Here is a 23,146-nt window from a genome sequence, read left to right on the forward strand (position 1 = left end):
CTCTAACCCCCCACCCCCTTCCCTCTTCCCCTGCTCTTTTCCTTTAAGGAGCAGGCAGCTGCGTGGATCTTGGCTCTCAGCCGGGGTAAAACCATGACAGCTCCCCACTCCCAACAAGGTCCTCAGCCTTGCTCTCTATCACAGAATCACAGAATCTCCTGAGTTGGAAGGATGGTCCATAAGGACCATCGAGTCCAACTCCTGGCTCCACACAGGGCCAGTCAAGTCAGATCATGGGACTGAGGGCATCATCCAGGCACTTCTTGAACTCGGCCAAACTCAGTCCTGTGACAACGTCTTCCAGCCTAAACCATCCCCACCACAGCACAGAACAACACATCTTCAAAACAGGTAGATTCTATAGGTTGTGTGGTACTAGCCTAAAAACTGGTCAGCAATAAATCCAGAGAGACAGAGAGGTAGGGACATGTATTTAAAAATTCCTCAGTGTCCCCCTTTTTTATTCTGACAGAATGTAAAATTACTGTGTTAAGTTGTTCTTGTTATTTTAGTAGAGTTGAAGATAACTCATATCTTGGAGCCCTTTCTCATGCCAGCGATACTAGTGAAAAGGAGTTGGCTGGAAGTTGTCTGCTGTTGTACAGATGGGAAAGCGTATTTGTATCCAGAATGTGTGAATGCAGAAGCACAAATGAGCTGAGATAAGGATTCTTGCTGTGACTGATGGTCAGTAGTTTTGTCACAAGTGATGTGAAACTTCTTGTGCCCTTTAGTTACTTTGATCTGGAAATAAAAGTTCATGCACTATAATTCATGTCTTTACACTGTGTGACACCAATAGCAGTGTATAATTTGAAGAAGTCTATAGATAGAAATGTCTTCGCATGGATTAGTGGTCAAATCAGTAGGGTTTGTGCAAATCAGCTCATGAAGAATTATCCAAGAAAAACAGAGCCTAAATTAATCCATTAAAATGCTCCAGTTCAAGTAGTTCTCCCTGCTCCAATATTTATGCTTTCAGCCTTACATTGTTGGTATCCTAGCACATGAAAAGTCATAATACTTTTTGTGAAATCCGTGGTCTTTTTTCTGGGAAGTCTCCATTACCAGGCACATAGATGTCTAGAGTTGTTATACAATATTTCTCTTGGCAGAAGAAGACTGTCTGTTTTTTCAGGGAAGGAGGAAGGAGAAGCAGGCAGCACTGGGAATGCAGTTTACTTTGAACGCTGCCTCTTTTCCAATAGTGTTGATAAAAATTGTTAGTTATGGCATGATAATGCAACATGATTTCATTATAGCATCCCACACTGCTCTACCTTATTTAAGCCACACCAAATTAGATAATGGACAAACATTTCAGCCTAGTGGAAATGTTATCGTGTTGTCCTGTGTGATAGAATCTCTGTTCCGCTGCAGCCTCAGGCTTTAGGTCAAGGAGATGACTGATGTGAGCACTCGGCAGCCACCTCACGCTCTCTTTTCTCCTGCCGGAATGGTCTACCTCTGCTCCAGGAGGCTGGAGTATGCATCCTGAACTGCCTGTCAGTGCCTGGTGGCCTCTTGCAGCCATCAGGTCCAGCCCTGTGGGGAGGCAGGAGGTGCATAGTGAAGGGTGTGTGGGGTTCTTCAGGCTTGCTGGGAGCAAGAGGCGGAAAGAGAAGGTGTTCTAGATTCGGTCATCCTGAATGACAAGCTGCTGCCAAACTCACTGGCAATAAGCAGCAGAGCCCTGGGGGAAGTATGTGGAGGAGGCAGTGACAGTGGCGAGTCTTTCATGGGCTTGTGAGCTTATCAGCCCATCGGCTGCTCAAAAGGTCATGTCATTAAACTGCTGAGGACAGCTGACACAAACCCCCACCACCCTCCAGAGTTTTCTTACTAGAATGATGTAAAACCCCAAATCAACCCTCTTTTCTACTGCGTGTAAGAGCAACAGATCTTTTCACAACACATCCATGAGAGCTTTCCCTTCCTTCCTGTACAGTTACACAGGGTCTTCCTTATGCATTTGAGGTCACATCGTGTCTTTCTAACAATGATATATGATGTGGTGTGGGAGGAAACACCCCAGCTTCAGCATCCAGAAGAGCTCAGTTCTGCTGGTGCTTCAGGGACCATGAACTTGGCTAGAACTGGCTATGGCCAACTCTGGCCTCTCCTCAGAGGCTGTTCTCCACAGTCCCATGGGTGAGCTGCTCGGGAGGCCTGGATGGAGGGACCCTAAGCAGAGAGTACTGCCACTTCCTTGCACCCTGACTTCCCGCAGCAGAGGCAGGCAATGGCCAGCCCTGAGCCAGACAGTCTTTCCCTTCCCAGGGTAGCTCTCAGGTCTGCCCTTCCCCTCATGCCCACGTGTGTGATAAACCTGCTCTGCAGGGAGCAGAAAGGCTGTAGGCAGCAGCTCATGCCTGAACTCATATGTTTCTTCCTCCTCCTCCTCTTTCCTGTCCCCGTGTGGGTACACGTGATGCAGCCATGCTTAACCTCCCCTATCCAGAGAGCTGCTACATGCTCATGTGATTTCTCTGGGGCTAACACCACTCTAGAAATCGTAAGAGTAGTTAATATCATTCTGCTCCCTGAAACTGATGTTAAATTTCTGCTCTGTTTTCAACATAAACCAAGTATGTCCTCTTAAACTCGATGAAAACTGTAACCAGGTGCCTTGACAGGATATGTTAGAAATACAGCTTATTTTTCCCTTCCAGCCCTCCTCAAATACACATAAGGTTTATAGATAATATTTTCCGTTTGCCTAAAGCATCATTTTTAGAAATAAATGGCTCTCTTGTGGCTCTTTATCAGTGTCATGTCAAGCTAAAATGTGTGCAGAGCAGACCAGGAATGCTTTCTTACCCACTTTGTATAGGTTTAAATGTATATATTATGCAGGGCAATAGGGGATCAGACTCAGTGGAGTAACTTCAGAAATAATTGAAAGCAGGACTTGTTCCTGGTACTTCATAAATGGTAGCAATAACTCTTCAGGTCCTGCACGCTATTTGAGCTTTTCATATTCTGCTGTGCCATTCTGTGGCCAGGACTGAAAAGCAAAATACTTTCAGATCTTTTGGAACTTAGCAAAAGGCTTTAAGAAGTAAATCAGAGATGAAGAAGAATAATTAACTTTCAAAAAAGTCACTTTCAGACAGGAGAATTTAAGCCTTGCTTTTGGTCTTTCAAATTGACCATGAACCTTGCATTAATTTTAAGGTGTGTATTATAATTATAGAAAATTCTGTGTTATAATATATAAGCAAGTAGATCTGCGCTATAGACGAAAGGATGTTTGGAGAGTGTTTTGGAGGAGACACAAGCAAGTAAACATGAAGCATGTGAATTCTAATCAGAAAGATAATAACAATTTCAAAATAAAAACATCAGCTAGAGAATCATGATAAATCTCAACAGTTGTGTGGAGCAGTACTGTTGGATTAAATTCTATAGTGGTGAGAAGCAGAACACATCAAACACAAATAATGTATTATCTCTCTTTCCAACACTTAGTTTGGTTTATGGATGTAGGTGTAGGAGCTAGTTTCCTTACCAAGATTGAGAAAAGAAGGAAAGGAGCATTTGCAGGTGGGAAACTGGACATAGACCACAGGAACCGGGTGCCCCCTTAACCTGCATGGGGTCTATCCGTGTGCATGCAGCTAACTGAGTATGTAAGTCAGCCTCATGAAACAAAATAAGGGGGGGGGGGGGAGGGAGGAAAAAACAAAAGGTGGGGAAAGTTGATGTATAGGGACCAAAGGTGGGGAAGATTTACTGTTGTTTACAATGAGTTCCCAGCCCTTCTCCCTTTGTCCATAACCTCAGCTGAGATTGTTGGGCTGTCTGCTGGATGTCTGAGCTCTCCAGAGTTAAAGCTAAGCTTGCGGTTCTCTTGGTGATGGTGTAGCTACTGGCCATACCAGGTGAGACTGGTGGGGCAACTTTCATACCCTCACTATTTGGTTTTTTTTTTCCCACTGCTCTTTCTCCTTCCCTGAAATTCCACAGGTCCTTTAATAATCATTTTAGGCCCTTGAATATGTCCCCATTCAGTAGTAGGTTCATGATGTCAGTGGTGCGGTGCATCAGCAGCTGACAGAGCCCTGGCCATGGCAATTGCAGTGCAAAACCATCAGAGCCATGTTGCAGACTTAGAAAGTGTCACATCTCTGCCAGTGCAAATGAGCCACTATCACACCTTTAAAACAGCTCTTTTGATCTATTTTAATGCACAAATTACGGCTGTTGTCACATCTTATTGCAACTATCTTGTGGAAGAGTGAAATGTTTTGCTGTCTTATATCACATTCCTAATAACTTACCTGCCTGAGAAGCAAAGAAAGAAAACAGATAGGATGATAGTTAGCTTTTTTGTTCTGGAGTTGCTCAATATTGCCTGAATTAGTATTGACACTTTGCTACAGCAATCCACGTTGAAAGATTAAATGTATATGTTTCCAGGGCAAAGTATATGGTGTAGCTTTGACCTAAAGCTCTCATGGCCCCCGGGAATGGTGAACAGGGACACACAATACACGTTTTGAACTTTAGCTAAACGCAGATCAACAGGAAGGCTGTGATAGTTTCAGTGGGATGGGTAAGTGCTGTGCTGTGTGCAAAATGAGGTGTTGGATGTGGACCTGCTCAGCCAGTAGTAAAGGTGTCATGACAAAACCAGCAGCGAGTCCTGGCGGGTGTCACACCCTGGAGTAGAGAGCAGCCCGCAGGGCAAGTGATGTGCTATGCTAGCAAAATCCTTGTTTGCAATGTTTTAAAACAAAGCAAATACTAATCCGTTGGTGGTTTCAATCCTCCAGTCAGCTGTGAGCAGTTTGTCTAGGATGAGATGAACAAAAAGACCTCTTGGTCATCCCTTCCATATATATGGAAGAAAACGCTTTACAAATGACATGTTTGCTCAGACCCTTCCAGTGGCTGTAGGAAGGACATGGTCTTATACTGGTGTGCAGCGGGCTTTGCATCTGCAGGGGGAAAAGTACATTCAAGGGCAGGGAATGGAAGGAAAACTGCTGGAGTGCTGGGAACAGTCAGTGAGGATTTTTGTCTAGGTAACTATTTCTAGAGACTATCTGAATATAAATTATACCATCCAAAATTAATAGACTCCTCAACCACTTCAGTTTATTAACATTCCTGGCGACTACCCAGAAGTTGAAGTAAGTTTGGTGAATTGCACTGTGCTTACTAAATGGAGAGAATACCTCCTAAGCATTTTTATTGTCCTTTTAATGTCTGAACCTGAGAATATTATGGCTGTAAAATGAATTATAATGATGTGCTAAAATGGAGTAATCTTAGTAATTTTATTAAGCACTTTGTGAATGAAATGGAGATTGCTGGTGCTGTATATTCTTTGAATATACTTCCTGTGCCTCTGCAGAACATGTGTGCAGCTCCTCAAGAAAGGAGGAGGAAAGCCATATGGTAGAGTCTGGGATGCCAGAGTGCATTTTTAACCTCTTAGTGTTAATACAGTCATTACAGCAGTGTCTCCCAAAACACCAAGGAAATCTTCTGTAGCTTTATTGTATATTGTGTCTCAAATTAAAACGATCTGACAGTTATTCTAGTGATTAAGTTATTGTTGTCAAAGAACAGCAATCTCACTTTGCCGTCTTTATTCCCTGTCCACATATACTTTTCTTCCTATGGCTCCCAAAGAAAAGACGATTTCCTTTGAGGTGAAGTTTGATACTTTGATTAAGCTCATGGGATTTACCTCCGTATATTTTTTTCTGTAATTAACCATAGAATAGTTACTTTTAGCTTTTTTTTTTTTTTTACATATGGAAACATTAAATGGAGAGAAAAGCAGTTTTTCTTTTTGAAATTCAGCTGAGGCTTTTCATTTTCATTTTTCACAGTCTGCCAAGAAGCCACGCTTTTACGAATGTGTGGTCCTGTGGTTCTGCAGGATCTGCTCTTTTTATTATTCATTAACTGCACTTTGGGGGAAAAAGGCTTATTTTGAGCAGTTATTTCCAGAGCTCGGGTCACAAGGCACATGGGTAGGATGCTGGGACAGAGATGCAGTAACGGGTATTGAACTGAGGCCAGGACGTGGAGAACTGCCACTCCTGTGCCCTGGCAAAGGATGGAAACTCGATGGCAGCTTTGTTCCATAGTTCTCCATGTAGTACAGTGTATTTAATGGCAACCTGAAAATGTACTAGCTCAGGCCCAATATTGATTGGTTAATGTGATAATTCATGTGACAACTTAGTAATACTCAACATCAAGGACATTTCTGGCAAATGGATACATAGAATTTAACACAAAACCTTTTATTAGTGCTGGATTCTCAAATGCAGTGGTCAGCACTATTTCCTTTCTTTTTGTATTTTTTTTTCTTTTTTTCTCGGCATTTGAATACTGCTTTCTGTTTTCTCCTCAGTTGTAAATCTGATTGTAACCACAGGAATACACACACATTTTGCACCACAGGCTGACACCAGGATAATTAACATAGCATGAAGGATAATGTACAGATTTTTTCAATTGCCTTTGAATCTGTATAAAGCTAGTTCTCTTCCATTGCTTTTCACAGTTTTGTAAACACTACTGAATCAGTTGTAATTGTACATAAAATCAAAGTGGAAACCACAGAATCAGTGCCTTAGAAACAAAAGGCATCTGAAAATCACTGAGCTTGGAAGATCCTAAAAAGACACTTCTACATATTCATGAGGTTTTACAGAAATGAATATCAGAGTGATGAAACGTATATTTGAGTACAAAATGCCCATATTCATTAATCTCTTTTCAAAAATTCACAGGATAGCACATCAGCATATCAGCTCTTTGGGAATACGGTTCAAGGGAAAAGGTGTTCTGTCTCCAAGATAATCCATGGTTACTCTGGTGTGTGCAAGACAGATGCTGTTCAGGTCGGATTTGTCAGAAAATTGTGTTTAGAGCTCTGTAAAATCCATGATAACTGCGAAAAATTGGTAGGGGTTTGGTGGTATTTGGCTTTTGGTGTGGGGTTTTGGGGTTTTTTTTGTTTTGTTTTATTTAGGGTTTTCTGTTTGTTTTTTTCATGCTCTCTCTCTCTGAGGGAAGTTTGGCTTTATTTCCTGATTAAAAGTACTCCCACTAAAACTATCATCACTTTGAAGAGTTTAACTTTGCCACAGACTTTTGGACCATACTGAAGATTCCAGGACTGGAGAGTTACCTGGGTTTAAAAAAAACCCAAAACAACAAAACCACAAAAAACCCAGGCAATTCCCAGCAATCTACTGAAATTTATTAGAGTTCTTGTGATAACAAGGCCTATGGTTGCTGCTCTGGGTGCCATGGAAACAGGCATTGCTGCAAACAGGGGTGGCTGCTTTCAACTCATTCCTATTTCAGAAAAAGAAAAAAAGAAATTAGGTTTTTGTGGGATGAGTCATTGAAAGGAGTTTGCCCCTGTCTTTAGCCAGTGGATGTGGCCATTGCCCTGGCAGAGGGACTGAGGGGCATCACGGGACCAATTGGCATTTGCAAGAGATGGAATCCAGGCAGTACTCTTTGGGGGGATTTTTGAGCTTCTGGGCTCTTAATTTATAAGAGAGTTAAGTATCAAGTAGTAAAGTGTATTTTTAAATTAAGTGCTAATCTCATCAGAGAATGCTCTCATGGTTGAAGCTGGAGTTCTGGAAATCTGACTTAAACGCCCCATTTGGCAGAGAGCTGTGCCAAGGCTGTTCAGCTCAGCTTTGCATCCGCCCCAACTCCCCCTGGGTGCTGGTGTCACGGCAGGACTGTGGCTTATGGGATGCGCTGCTCTGCTCTCATGGCAGGCAATCTACGTTGCACAGGGGTTACTGCTTTGAGCCTTTGGCCTTCCTTGGTGGCCATTCTTTCAGGGATGCTCACAGCATGTTCAAGCAGCAGTATTTAAAATCTGTTTCTAAGTGATGCTGTAAATACTGACAGGCCCCTCTGAAGTGCTTTCAGACTTATGAAAGAAAAACGTTAACAGCTATACACCACCTCCATTACTGCTAATCACAAATAGATGGGCAAATATGAAATCAAACATGCTGGGGAGAGGGGTTTAGCACCTATTCATGCTTCTCTGCTAGTGGCCAGCGTTTGTGTATCCTCTTCCTGTACACAGCGTATGAACAAGCTGAGCCAGGTGATGTATCTTGCATCATGTTTGGTACTATTTCATGGCCTATTTCACAACACTGGCACGTACAAAACAATACCCATTAGTGGTAGGGAATAATGCAGACATTGTGAGTGGTTCATACATCCTTCACCTTCTTCACTGAAATTTTCAGTTGTGAGGAACCTTCTTAAATGATCCGTCTGTTCATGCAGCCCAGCTAGTACAGAGTGAAAGGCAAGGGAGGTTGCTCTCATTCTACCTTGGTACTTGAACTGCAGCTTGGGTTTCCTGGATCTACATATCTTAGGCCGAAACAGTCAATTCCTAATGATCTTCTACAGCAGCTGAGAAGTGGGCAGAAAAGCGTTTCAATAGGCACTGATTAGTTGTGCTCCTGCAGAACTGATCATTCTAACAATGCTGAGACGTCACAGCTCTGAGCGTAGGATTGGTAGTGCGCCAGATGTGAATGGAAGTTGCCTGCGCTGATATTATTTCTTAATTTAAAAATAGCTAAAATGCACTGAGAAGCTTCCAGATAATAAATTCTACTGAATCTCCGTTGATTTCTTGGCTGATGTAGCCAGGCTTATCCAGAAGGCCAGCAGATGCCTGTCACCCTAACAGTGCCACTTTAGAAACAGGAACATCGCTATGAACTCTAGCATTTGTTTCTGTACTCGGATATCCCAAATTTTAGGTCTTTTTTACATGTTTCAGTGCCCACACACTCTCCCCATTCTTAGTAAAACATCATAACGAGTAATTTCTCACTCTAAAAATAATTAATGGGGATCAGCATAATGGTTTTACCATTTGAAGCATGGTAAACACGTTGTGCAGCAGCAGTGTTCAAAGAGCATTTGTCAGTATTGTTGTCATAGAGATCCTATGATTGCTCCAATAAATGTAGAAGAATTCATGAAACAGTTTGAGTGGTAAGCTTTATGACTCAAATGTAACAGCTGGAGATTTCCATTTTAAGTTTCCTCAGCTTTTTTTGCTGGGTAGGAGGCAGGGGTTTTCCCTCAGCACATTAGAGATTAATGTGAGATTTTTCATCCATCATCCAACTGTCTTGGTTGGAAGGGGTCTTTCAGATCGTCAAGTCCAACCATTGACCTGCCCTGCCAAAACCACCACTAACCCATGTCGCTCAGCACCCCATCTACCCGTCTTTGAAATCCTTCCTGGGATGAAGACTCCACCACCTCCCTGGGCAGCCTGCTACAATGTCTAACAGCCCTCTCTAGGAAGACATTTTTCCTAACATCCAATCTAAACCTCCCCTGGCAACACTTGAGGCCATTTCCTCTTGTCCTGTTGCTTTGTAAGACCTTATGGGACAACAGTCATCTTAAAGTACTGTAGAGTTGATAATGATCCTAGATTTACATAAGATCGCTGAAAAATTCCAGTTCTCCCTCTGACTCACACGTGTTATTTGTTCTTTGTTACTCAGTAATACAGTAATTTGTTTTGTTTAAGCTGATGTTTTTCCAATTTCTTTACATTCGACTCATACTGTTTCTGTGCTTACATGAAGATGAAGCCGAGGAGACACATAGCCTGCAGCAACACATCCTTACACTCCATGCTTTATCCATTTATTTCTATTTTCTGTGATTTTCAAGGTATATTGGAAAATAATTTAAATAAATTGGCACATGGAGCTCTATTACAAACTCTGAAGAAAACCTAAATAATGTTTGCAGGTAATAGAAGAAATATTTTTAAAACTATTACCTGTCTGTCAAGATGCACACTGTAGAGCCTTCAGCTGATTAGCAGCTTTCTGGTTGAGTGGAAATCAATTGCACAGAAAACCTTGAAAGCAAATCATTGGAGGTAATGTGGAAAACCTTATTTGTTTCAGAATATTGAGAACATTCCTGGAGTACACTAGTATTTATTTACTGATAACTGCTAAGATTGTTTGCTTACTTGTATATTAGCCCTGCCAAATTTAGATGATGGTAGGAATAAAGATGTGGGTTAACTGTGTTGTAATGGGAGCCTGACTCTGTCATCGTTGGTTTTCTGTCAGATGCAGTTCTTCCTTACCCAAACAGGTAGGGCAGCAAACACCACGCCATACTCTGCTTAAACATGTGCTTGGTACCTAATATAAATGGAGCACTAAAGTACTGCCAGGGTATAGGGAAAAGCTGTGGTCCCTTTTCTCTGTCTCCAAAGACTAAAAAGGAGAAAAAAAACCCAATCCCTGCAGAAAGAAAGCTGCTTCACAGGATATTTTTCAGCTGAGGAAGGAGTTAGGTTTTTATTATATCCTTCATCACCTGTTCAACTGCATGCATACCGCAGATGGACAGAGAATAGAGGGGGTTTCTTGCATCAGAAAGTCTTGATTTGGAAGTGATTGAGTTATCTTAGCACAAAGACTGGATACTTGATATCTTGGCACTAATACGAAGTTCTGGAATGCCATTAGATTGTTTCATGTTATGCCTGCAAACCTAAGTGTGGAATTGCACAAAGAAGCAAAATACTTCCTCATATGAAATATATTTCACCTAACTCGCATCAAGCATGTTAACCTTCCAATAATCTCATTAAAGTTTGATGTAGCTTCTCCAAGTAGCATGTCACCATCGCCTTTGAAAATTTTAGCCACATTAAGTGATTTGGTGACCCAGTGGAATCACTTGATTACATTTTCAGTTAAACTTTACAGTGTCTTGGTTACAGACTGCGTTATAACAAGACCATTTAGATAAGTGTAAGTTTTCAAAAATTAGCAAGATTCAAAAAAGTCCCTATCATGGATATTGTTCTTGTTTCCTTCCTTGATTTCCTTAGGAATTGACCAAATCCTAAGAAAAATATCAGAAAGTAAGATTTGGTTCCTGCAAAACTGCTCAGGTTTGATATATATGTTAACAAATTCTTTAAATGGTTCCATTTTATCTGACCTCTGCCTTCAAGAGACGTGTCCAAGAAAAGGAGACTTTGGATCCAGTCCCATCCATGTTACCATGTTTTTGAGGAGCACATCTGACCAGGAGATGCTGACCAGTGCCATCCTGCCCATCTCCTCTGAGCTGGGCTCCCACACAGCGAAGATGGCAATAAGCAGAGAGGGATAGCAACTGAACAAGATGGAGACAGGTCCTACAAGCCCACGTGTTTCGACAGCACTTGGGATGGGAGGGTTGGGGGTTTTTTTCCACATTTCCACAGTTATTTTGGTTGTTCTTCTCTGCTGACTTGTTAATCCAAAATGCACAACTAGGCTCTGCATCTGCCAATTATTTAAAAATAAAATAGCAATTAAAGGGGGCAATAAAAAGAGCACAAGAAACCTTTGACTTGTTATCACTCTTCACTGCTGGGAGACAATTAACCAAGGTGAACAGGAGCTGTGGGAAGCCAACAAGCTATCTTTCAAACTAGTAATCATTGTCACACATTGCACATGCCATTCCTTTCTTCAATTGGGATGTTTCATTTATTTCAATTAACGATCTCTGTTGAGCTGAGGAAATAGTTGCTTGTTTCTTGGGGTTTTTTACATTTCTACAGTATTTTTCATTGCTGATACTTCTCTCATCATTATTATTTCTTACTGCAACGTGTCTCCTATGACAAAGAAGGTCATTTCCTATTGACTTACACAAATAACGATGCGTCATCTGTCTTTCTAGGATACTGTGAGGTGCTCACCCATACCTGTCTGTCTTACTGCTGTTTGTCTTGCCATCTGTCTTGTTCCCATGTGTAACATCTAATTAAGACCTGTGGTAATTAATAATGCTGTGGGCTCTCTTCTATTATCTACTATTGGTTTCAGTAGGGATAAATCAGCACATTGACCACTGAGGCAATTGTAGTATTTAATGATGAAGAACATAAAAAAGGCACTTACAGGTTTTAAACATTCATAAAATGGAAGTCAGGAACCATCATTTTTAATAGATGATTTTGTATGGTGAATAAAACTGATATTTTACTGCCTCTCTGTAGAGTACTGATGGGGCACTGTGTAGCTAGGGGGGCCCTCCCACATACTGGATGACAGTTAAGTGAGCAGCTGCTGGTTTTCAGGTTTTTTTGAAGTTTAATGGTTTGCAAGCTCTGACAGTGGTGTTTGGCCTTTTGAAATAGTTGATTTGCAATGTATTGGTCTGTACAAAATCACAGATTAAAGGTTGAATGCAATTATTCTCCATGGATAATCTCCATTAGAGCAAAACATTTGGTCATCTAAGTCATAGAGCATGGGTTTTTTTTGCAACAGTCTCTTTGGACGATCATAAATGGCAATATTTCTGGTTTAGAAATCTGATTGATTTCTGCTTTCTTCCAAAAGAATTCACGGTGGTGATTAAACAGACCTTTGCTTTTAGTGAGGGAGAGGCAGGGAAAAAAAAGAGGAGAAAAAAGGCAAAAAAAGAAAAAAGCTCTGCCACTCTGGCACCAAATCCTAAATCCCATGCCTCGTGTCTGTAACATTCACAGAAGCTGGACTGTCAATACCAGCTTCCATGAGATGTGCCTGGGAATTTGTAAAGAAATACAGCCAGCATTTCAAAGAAGACATTATGCTCCAAGATGTTTCTTTGTAATCAATGACATTCAAAGATGTGTTGTTTCTTTTGTTACTCCAGCCACATTCCAGCTAGACACAATAAACACTTTAATTGGTCAAACCTGAGAAATAACACAATCCAGGAATAGGTTAGATGCTGAAATCCTGTTGTTTCATCTAGGATTCTTTGACAAAACTTCAGGAAAACCTTGCCCTTCAGTAGTGTTGTTAAACTTTCCATGAGACTACCGCTGAAATATTCCCAACTTTTAGTCCTCAAAAAGCTGAAAATATTGTACTAATTTAATTCCTATTCAACTTACATATTCATGAAGGATCAGGTTTCACACTGTAGAGACGTATTTCTTTTCAGTTTAGGTATTTATTTTTTTTTAAACAGGAATAAAAAGGATTTCTTGTGCTGGGAGCTGTTTTACAAAAGAAAAATTACCTTTTCCCCATCAACTTTTCCAACTCTGTTGTGAAAGATGAATTAAATGTGAATCAGTCTCAATTACTGGGGGACTGTATTTTATTTTAACTAATCACATTTCATTACTGCTTTGTAGATAAACCATAGGGATTGGCAGTAGGACTTTGGACTTCACTGACAGTTATACCCGCAGCTGAGGGTTTCTGAAATAAAATTGTCTTGAGGGAAAAAGAGGAAAATAATTTTCCTTTCCTGCCTTGTGTTGCTCTGACTGCAAAATCTTGACAGGACAAGAGGCAATGGTCATAAATTGATTTTCAGGGAATTTCATTTAAAGGGTTGTTGGGGTTTTTTGTGGGGTTTTGGGTAGGTTTTTGTTGGTTTTAGTTTCATTTGAGTTTGTTTTCCTTTGAGGATGCTGAAACACTGGAAGAGGCTGCCCAGGAGATGTTTTGAAGTCTCAATCCTTGGAGATATTCAAAACCCAGCTGGACACAGTCCTGAACTACTTGTTCTAATTGACCGTGCTCTGAGTGGCGGTTGGACTGTGTGATTGCCAAAGACTCCATCCTACCCCAACTTTTCCACGTGTCTATGAAAATATGGGAATGCAAATGTCCAAACTTTGTGTTTAGCATATGTATCATCTGCACCCTGGCATCATTAGCCAAAGCTATGAAAGACAAGGGAAGACGTTGAAAAAATGTAGCCCAAATTACTCTACACTTTCTGCCCTGATAGTGTTTCTTGTTATTTAAATTTCAAAAAAGCAAATGTGTAGAATATGATATATATCAGAGGTACCCATTTCAATGAGCTCACTCACCTAAAAGCAACTACTGCTGTCCATTCATTTCTTAAATACAACTGGAAAGTATTGTATTTCTCTTCCTTGGAATTTACAACAATGTAAGGGCAGAAACAATAGATAATCCAAAAAGGGGGTAGCTGGGACATAGCATGGCATTTGTTTTTCAAATTTCATGCCTGAATGTTAGGTTTTTATTCCATCCTTTGCCATCATTTCATGTTGGAGGTCATTTTAATCCTGGCTGTGGCTTACTGATACTTCCTCTTTAATTCTTTGTCTATAATGTTACACACATTCCTTTCCAGTACCATATTGAAGCTCTACTGCAGCCTGAGAGAGACAGAAATAGAGGTTATACAAACTCGTCTCTAAGAAAATCAATCATAAGCAAGAAGCAGAGTGCAACTAGAGGCAAAATGTAGGTCCAGCCTATTGCAATGGGCAGCTAAGTATATCAGTGGGGGATTTAGGCAGGGCTGTCCTGGAGGCTGAAGGCTGTAGCACCAGGGCTGAAGCCTGGTGCAGTGCTACGTTGGGAATTCTGGATAAGATGTCTGTGAGGAACCCCTTGCAGAAACTGCTCTCTAGAGTCTTCCTCAGCAATTTTTCTTGGTGGAAAATGGTGGAAAATGAAGGTACCCTGACCCAGGGCTTCCTTCTCCTGGCACTCGAGGGCAGAGGAGCGTGCTAGAGGCATTCAGGCATTCTCCTTTTATTAGTAGCTGTCTCTCCTATTTTGTTCATTACCAGAATGATGAGCCCTGTTAAAGCACCAAGTATAAATCCTTAAAGAAAATGTTCCTTGCACAAAAATAGCTGCAGCAGAAATTATTGTTTAAGCTTTATCATCAGCAGTTTAAATATGGCATTAGCTCTTCCTTCTTGGTGCGCGGAGCCTGAGCAGAGCTCGGGAATTGCAGCAGGTGGGAGATGCATTATCAGCTTTGGAGTCGGCTTAGGCAGTGACAGGCCAATGTGTGATTGCGCTGGGTCTCACTGCTGACTGATGGGAGTGTGGATACTGAAAATGCTGGGTGGTTTTCTATATCCAGCGTGTAACTCGTGGGAGTATGTACATGGGCACGAGGGGCAAAGTTGTTAATAATTCTGCTCAGCTGTCCAAACTGTTCTTTTCCTCATGTCTTTCCAAACTTCTTTGGCTGATGTGTTGCTATAAATCCAGAGAAAGGGAAAATCCATGGTTGAGGGGAGAAATCAATTGTTACATATACCGGTGGTTTACCTGACCTAGAAATGCTTCAATAGCTAGCAGTGGGTTTGGGCTTTGTTTTATTTTTAAATGAAAAATTATCTCTTGTTTTGTTTAAGTCATATATGAAAGAAAAAGGAAAGATAAAATAGAGAGAGAAGGCAGCACTTCTTTTTGCTGATGATGCATTTGATGAATGACTCTCTGAGGATCTGATTGAACTCAGTGTTATACCCACCAAATGAAGATAAATCATTGGTGAAGGGTTTTGGGAGTACAAGCCCAAAATCAATTATACTCACATGGCGATCTATTAATCTATTTCTTCCTATTCAGTCTACCCAGCCTCTTTTAATAGATTTTTATCATTCCAAACACAGGTTATCATTTTTAAGTAGTGGTACCGTTCCTAGTGCTTTGCATTAAAATCAGAGCTGCCTCTAATACAGGAGGAGTCCTTTCAAACCTTCTCTACATTCAGCCCAATCACCTTAACTCAGTTTCAGACTGTGTCTCCCCACAAAATCTTCAAGAGTCCCCAGCAGTAAAATGGTAATATAAATATTGACACCTTTTCCTGGAGTGTTTTGCTGGTTATTGTCACCTTTTTTTGTTAGTAACATTGCAGTCTGATGAAGACTCTTGTATGGGGAGAAAAAAAGAACAAAGTCTTGCATGTATAAGGCTGTTGAAAAAACTGTAATGAAAAAAGTGATATGCAGGAAATTGTCTCTATTTAGGTATTTTCAGGGAAATCCAGAGGAGTTTAGAGCCAGGCTGTGTTAGATGTTCTCCTTATTCCCAGGGAAATATAGCCCGTTCATAGTCCTGCCTAATCAAAGAAGATAAGGGAGGCAGAGCAAGCACTGAAGGGGGGGGGTAAATCACATTTGGGAACTGAGTCCCCACCTTCTAAAGTTTTGTCTGTTTTTAAATTACGAGGTCAACTTATGTTTCTAAACCAGAAACGTTTTCATGATAAGCAGCTAACCAGCTCTTTCCATCTTAGGCTGTCCACTAATCATGAATATTACATCAATCATTCTGGATCAATAATAGATCATAGCACAGATACAAGTTGATTTCGTTGTGTCACTGGCATTAGCACGACCAACTAGTTTTGTTTCCAGAGTGAAATATTGGCAGATAACGTACAGAAATATCGCCAGTGGACTCTAACATAGAATGGAAGTATATGGTGGTCGGATTTGATGATCTAAAGTGTCTTTTCCAACCTAAATAATACTAAACGATTCTATAGGTGGTACCCTGAGATGCTGTATTTTGGGGCTAAAAACATTATCATGGTATGGCACAGTGAGTGATAGTTCTAACACTCTGATGACTTAAAAAGCAGTCTGCAGATGATTTTCAGGCCTGTTCTTGTAAGTTCAGTGATGGGTATACTAAAGACTCTGAATCCCATATGAGATTCCCATTCCTGGAGAGTCTTCTGAGGGAGAAGAAATACATGAGGCATTATTGCACTCAACTTTCCAAATTTTGCTCCAGGGTTGGCTTTCCAACAGTTCTTCAGAGACTGAACTCTGCAGTCTCTAAAAACAATGGTTCTGTTAAGCAGCCCCTAAGGATGGAGAGAAATCACCTTTGTTTTGGAAGTGAGGGGATGCTTTACAGGTCCCTAAGTGGGCATTCACTCAAACATGCTTACAGGCATCTGTCTGACCCAGACTTTGCTGGTTGTCCTGTAGAGCGCTTGACATGCTTGCTTTTCCTTTAAGTAGCTGTATCGAGAATGTCAAAAATTGCTAAGTGGAAGGAGCTGTGACCCTTCTCCCCACAGAGTGCATCCAGCCCCACAGCACACCGGAGCTGGGAGTTCTGATGCATATCATGTAGCTGCCTTGCTGAAATGAGGGACCCCCACAGACCCTTCTAATCTGCTGAAGTGAATTAGCATCCTCATTTATAGACCCTGACCAATTACTTCACCCCTGGGCTTGAGCACAGAGTTCCTGTCAATAAAGCTTGATGCACAAATGCAATACTTTAAGTCTTTAAGAAGAGGGCATCAGTTCCATGGCTGTGAATTTCATTGACTCTCTAAGCAGAATTGAACTTTTGTCAGGAATTCATTCCAAGCAAGTAGCCAGTGCATAAATCCTGAGTTCTGTAGGAATGCCCGTGCATACAGAATTGAACTGTGGGTGTTTCCAGTGAATCTCCAGCTGTTGTGCTCAACCTTCCTTCTGACAGTATTAATAACTGTTGGGGATTGTTGCAGCTGCAGTCAGCATCTGTACATATAGATTAGTAGTATATTGACAAATATTGGTCTCTTTGTTAATAAGAAAGAACCCAGTGATTAATAGGTTACATAAGTTACCCTGTGTGTACAGTCGGATTTTTCAAGAATAAGTGAAACATCCTGCTGAATCATCACTGACAGAAATCCGAGGAGAATCCTCTAGCTCAGTCTTGGTTATCTAGTAGATAGTGATCCCAGTGTTGTAGGGAATCACTTCACTTATTTTCATTCTGCTGTTGTTGATATTATTACTATTACCTGAACTTGCTGAGTGGATTTTCCAGCCTGTAAGCATCAGTGCAATGAAAAAGGTTTTCTCAGATTGAACCATCAGGAATTTCTGATTCCAGATAAATCTAGTTTGGCAGAGCAAGCACTGAAACTGCCCTCAGCTCTCTAATATTATTCTAGTCGAATTCATGTTTGACATGACTTCAGCATGACACAGGAGAAGGAAATCTGGTTTAAATACAGGAAAATTGCTTCAGAATAGATTCCATAAGGTAAACTTTATTTAGCATGAGATATAAGGATTTTATTTTTATTTAATAGGAGTTCACATGGGAAAGGGATGTTAGTGATAGAGGCTATTTTCACACCTTTTTCCATCTGTCAGATAATACCACAAAGTTTGTTTTGGTTAAATTTCCAGTTTGTTTTCTCCATTTGCAGATGTCTTTCAGATAAAGAAGCTGTTTACAAACATAGGAATTTAACACGACTACTAAACTTGCCCAGCTACAGCATTTAAAAACCCAAGGATATAGAGTGCAGCAATGGTGCTTGGCATTGCATTCCCAAAACCCTGTGCTACTTTCATTGAGCCATGTGCTTTTCCCCCTAAATCACTGTGAACGCAGTAGCCGCAGTACTACACATGAGTAAGGGTGGAGAAAACTCATCTGAGATGGCTCAGTGAGGACTGAAAAACCTCCCACTGACTTAAGCAGAGAGGATCAAGGTCTGAGGTTTGTGCTGTGTTCAGGAGCTGGTCGATGAAATGTTTTCAAACTAAGAGGAAATACTAGCTCTGCACTGAATGAGCTTTCTGTATTGAAGGATGAAAGGGAAGCAATGACTTGCACAGAGAATGGGTTTGCAACAACAGAAACCGCCAAAGGCCATGATTTTGTTTTGTGTGGTTCTCTACCAGAAATAACAGGAAATGCAGAGAAGGCATAAACTCTTCTGCCCCCAAATTCGTGGTTATTTGGCACATGTGGCTCTATGTGAATTTAATAAACCTATGCTTAGTTTTCTCACTTGGCCACAGTCCTGCCTAGTGCCTTTGGGATATATGCATGAAGGAATCCCTAAAATCCTTGCAGCGCTTCAATGATCCTTTTTCCATTGCTATTTAACCACTTCTGTTAACATTTATGATGACAGTCCTCAGATAGGGACAATTACTTCCTACCTGCCATCAGTCATTGCAGGAGTATTTGAATGGCGGATCAGCCTTGAGTGTATGATGAAGAGGAAAGAGAGGCATTTGGGGCAGTCTTGTCTTTCTAGACAACTGCTTTTCGCAGATACTTTCATTAGCTGCAGGCAAGGGATTTTGTCCTGTATTTGCTGAAGTCAGTTGGAAAATCTTTTGTATAGTAAGGTGAAAGACAAAATAACACTTGAAAAAGCTCTGTTTGGTCTAGGAGGTGGTGCTCTGGGTGCAACGTTACAGCTAATTTTAGTGCCAGCCAAACCGAATCAAAATGGGCACTGGGAATAAAGTGATACCTGATTCCTCTGCAACTCCCCTGGCCTTTGGTACAGGGATCATGCTGGAGAAAACAGAATATTGTCCCCCCCCATATTCATAGGAAACATTCAGCACAACAGGACCGCCTCACATAGCCGGGGTTAAACCCAGCATGGGAAAGATGGTACAAAGGCTTTCTAAAACTACAGTGTAAGAACAAGTAAACAAAATCAAGTGGCTGGGGTGTTATTTTTCTGTGTGCCATCCAGCAAGTCCAATCAAGTAAATAACCTCAGGTGCAGCACATCTCACTAAAGAGGCTGCAAAGGGTGTGACACAGGTGGGCATCACCTGGATGTGCTGCTGAGGTCATTATCACTCACAGCTGGGGTCCTCCTGCCTCTCCGTGCCTGCTTGCACTCCCCTTCAGCTGCAGAAGAGGGCTTTTCTCCTGCCTTTTCCTTGGTATGCTGGTGGATTTTGGCATTCGTTTCTTCATTAGGACAGGAGCCAGGTAGGAGGAGGTGGGCTGAGCAAGCCATTGTGTATGTGGCTGGGTCTGGGGAGAGGGCAGGAAAATGGTGCTGTGGCTTTGACTTAGATGTGAAAAAGTTACGTTGGCTGCATATGTTTGTGTGTTGGGAGGTTTAATTTAGTATGCTGTGTGTTTGGGTGTGCTGAGGTTATACCTGTGCTGTCAGGCTTGTAATTGTTTAGTTTTTAAAAAATATTGAAATCAGTTTGGAGCAGCTACAAAAAGCTAAGCTGTAGTGGTGGTGTCTGAACCCAAATCAGAGTGTCTCTGTGAGCAGGTTGCATGGAAAACTTGTTTTCTCTTGGAGCACCCTGTGAAGGGTGGCTCTTTAGCGTGCATTGGGGTGGGCAGGGTGGCTTTTTTGTTTGGTTGGTATTTGGTAATAATGGAGGACTGAGGGAAGGAGACATGTTTGTGTAAGTTAGCTGTGGTACAGGCAAAAAGGGCTCTCTTGCCTAATTGAATGAGTATGGAGTGTGGTGGCTCAAAACCCAGTTGTCAGTTATCCTAACCTAACTGTTTGTGGCTTCCATCTGAGGGTTCTTCCCTGCATGCTAACCATAAACAGAATTTAAAGTGGTTCAACTTGCTATTAAAAAAAACCCCAAACACGTTGTATCCGTTTTCTGCTTGTATGCTCTACTTTGCAAAAGTACTAGGCAGTGGTAGTTCTAGTCTAACTGGTGGATGGGTCCCTGGAGGAAGGTTTTGAACAGTGTTAATGGCTTTCTTGGCAATTTATTTTTTTAAATATTCCTAAAACATTTATCTTGTGATGTTTGTAAATAAATAGTGAGTAAATATATGCAAGTACTTGTTAATATTTTCTTCCTCTGCATGCATTGCTTATGAAATGGACCATTACTGGTTTCAGTCTGTGGTAATTTTTAATGTGAAAATTATTTCACTATTCTGAAAATTAATAGTTCTAGTGAGGCTGTTTGAATGAAAATAACATGTGTTTAATGGTTTGTGGGGATCCAAGTGAGAAGAGCTAAAGCTTTGGTATGGAACCAGCGCTAATGTGGATTTGTATTAAAAATTTCCTTTAAGACACCTATTAAATAATATAAAAGGGAATTGGTGAGTGAATGGTTAGGTAATGTTTGAGGTTTAAACTTTCATATTTAACTTGTAAATTAAAAAACCAACAAACCCCAAAAGATCTCTTGTAGTAATGAAAGTATTCATCATTAGCACTTTAACCTCCCTCTCCTCCTGTGCTACAAAAATTATAAAGCTAAGGTGTTTCTGTTCGGGGGGGGAAAAAACCCTACAAAAGTAAACACAGGTTAGCCTTAAAACATGCTCCTAGTACCTTGTGCTAGTTCAAGATCTGTGGTTCTGTTGTTTCCTTTCCTTTCTGTGGAGAATTATTGCAGAGCTTCCGTTCTGTCATTTTTCTTAACGTAAATATCTGCCACCATTTTTCCCTCCAGAGGAAAAGCCAAATGCTGAGCTGATACATAATTACAAATATGTCTTGCAGTCTTCCATTAAGACTATATTTCATAAAAAAACCCTAAATCTCAAAATCCCAAATCTATCACAGCTAATGATATTTGACTCCTGCTGATTGAAATTATGACTAACAGAATAATAGCTGTTACATGTACTTATTTAGGTTGTCATTTCACGTAATCAAGCATAAGATATGCGTTTAACTCTGACCAGAGTAATTCGGTTTCTTGTGATCATCTCTGTGTGTTCAAGTCTTGTCATATCTTGGAAAAAACATTTGTAATAACAATCTTCTAATATTAATTGTCCCATAGCTAGCCGGTGGTTCCTAACCATTTTTTTGCCTAGATTGAAGAGAAACATAATGGGAATACTAAGGAAAATAAATCAATGTGTATATATAAGCAAAATAACTAAAACTGAGTGCTATTTTTCACTTTCTTATCATGTAAGAACTGATGTTGAGTTTCACTGAACACAAGTGAATTGGAGAAGCTCCCTGCTGTCCCTCATGCTCGGGGTCCCTTCTCTCCGGCCCCCCTCAAACTTGACAGGAACCTTGTAGTTATTTTACTCTTGAGCCTCACTTAAACCAAAAGCAGAGAGAAAACTGACCTGGTGGGCAGATAGTGATGATGAACGGAAACAGACTCTGTAACTCGAAAGTTATAAAGTAGGTATGTTTATTCAGTGCTGGGAGCGTGGGGGATCGCTCCACCACAGACATGCACACCCAAAGTAGCAAAATCGTCCCATATTTATACAATGAAACTACGTATATTCAATTAACACCTATACATATTCATTACCAAACCCCGCCTACTCCCACTTCACATGCTAATTAGCTTATCAGTCCTTCGCACTTGCGTGGATCCTTCCAAAGATTGTGGTCAGATGTCTTCGGAATATGATTGGTGGTCCCCTTATCTGGAACGCGATGTTTTCTGCAAGCTTGCGGTGTTCTCATCAGTCTGAGCTAATTTATGTCCTGTTAACTATCTGTTTTCCTCTAGTAAGGAGATCTATGGATGTAATTCATGTCCTTGTTAGTCATCTGTTTTTCTTCAGCAAGGAGATAAATGATGTATCTGTGGTGCATATCATCTCGCCCTCAAATTCTTGCTCTCTATCTTTTCCACGAGATAGTGTGAGACTTTCACAAGTAAGCCCTTTGTTATGAAAAGAAAAACAGACTTCCTCCTCCATAAGTTGTTTTATATGGTTACCTGACTAAGTTCTAAGAGCTACTTTCTATGACTACATATATAGTTGTAATTATATGCCTGCATATCAGTGACTGCTTGAGTGGTACCATGGAGGGGCAAGGTGAGTGTATGATGCAGATATAAATATTTCCATGTCTTTGAAGAGATAAAGTAAGGTGCAGTGTTAGGAACTGAGATTCCCTCAACAACTAGCAATCCTGGAAATCTCTGTTATGCCATTTTAAGCACCAAAGCTCCAATTCAGCTTAAAACTAGTGATGTGTGTTGTACCTTCCTTTTGCTGTGCTGTATTTTAAGTGCCTTTTTATGTTTTGGGGGGGGTTGATGAAGCTCTGGTTGCGTTTATTTCTGGGGCAGAATTGGGCTTTAGAGTGAATACGAAAGCACAGAAGAATGCATCTGGATGCTGACAGCTGTTGTATGAATCATAATGGTTTTGTTATCTCATTAGCAGAGCACCAAATGTTTTGGCTTCTGCCCTAAACTGTTTAATCCTTGTTCACTCTTTGCTTTGGATGCCAGTAACATGCCAGGGAGATGTGGGACTGAGCAGGGGTCATTTGCATCGCTGATTTACAGCCCTAAAACTACAGACAACGGTGCAGTTGATATCTATGATACAGATGGAAGGGCAAATTAATGCTGGGCTTTTTCCTTGCTTTTACATAATTGCTCACAAAAATAGTTTCATCTTTGTCTCAATGACCTCTTATGGCAGTAATGCAGGGTTAACTCACAGGATCCTGCCGCTGCCAGGCACCACTGAAAGAAGGATAAAAGAACACTGTAATGAGTGGTGAAAATAGCTCAGGGTGGGGTGCGGGTTGCTGGAGAATTTCAAAAGCTGAGTGTATTCTGTTTGGCAGA

The sequence above is a fragment of the Gallinula chloropus genome (assembly GCF_964237585.1).
Source record: "Gallinula chloropus genome assembly, chromosome: 3".
Taxonomy (NCBI): Eukaryota; Metazoa; Chordata; class Aves; order Gruiformes; family Rallidae; genus Gallinula; species Gallinula chloropus.